Raw genomic sequence first — 392 nt, 5'->3', positions numbered from 1 at the left:
TGCTTTGCAATTTTGGAGCTTTACCTTTAACTCTTCGAGGATTGTATAACCAAACCTTTTGCCCTACCTCAAAATGAATTTGCCTGGTTTTCTGATCATACCAGGTTTTAGTGCGATCTCGTGCATCGGGCGCAACATTTTTGGGGCTCGTCCGGGATCAGAGGGTCTCGGATGATTCGTTCACCGATCGTCACGAGAGCTCGAATGCAGAGTCCGGAAGGATCGATGACGGCGGAGCCACGAGATATGGAGACATCAGCGGAGGAGATAACCCCGCAGAATCAGGAGACTTCCTCGACGCAGACGGCGTTGCAGACAATGTTACGGGAGATGCGACAACTGCGTGAGGAGCAGCGGCGAATGGGGGCGGCGTTTGCGGAGACTCAACGTCA

The sequence above is a fragment of the Trachymyrmex cornetzi genome, unplaced genomic scaffold (genome assembly GCF_001594075.2).
Source record: "Trachymyrmex cornetzi isolate Tcor2-1 unplaced genomic scaffold, Tcor1.1 scaffold609, whole genome shotgun sequence".
Taxonomy (NCBI): domain Eukaryota; kingdom Metazoa; phylum Arthropoda; class Insecta; order Hymenoptera; family Formicidae; genus Trachymyrmex; species Trachymyrmex cornetzi.
Note: the sequence above shows the minus strand (reverse complement) of the source record.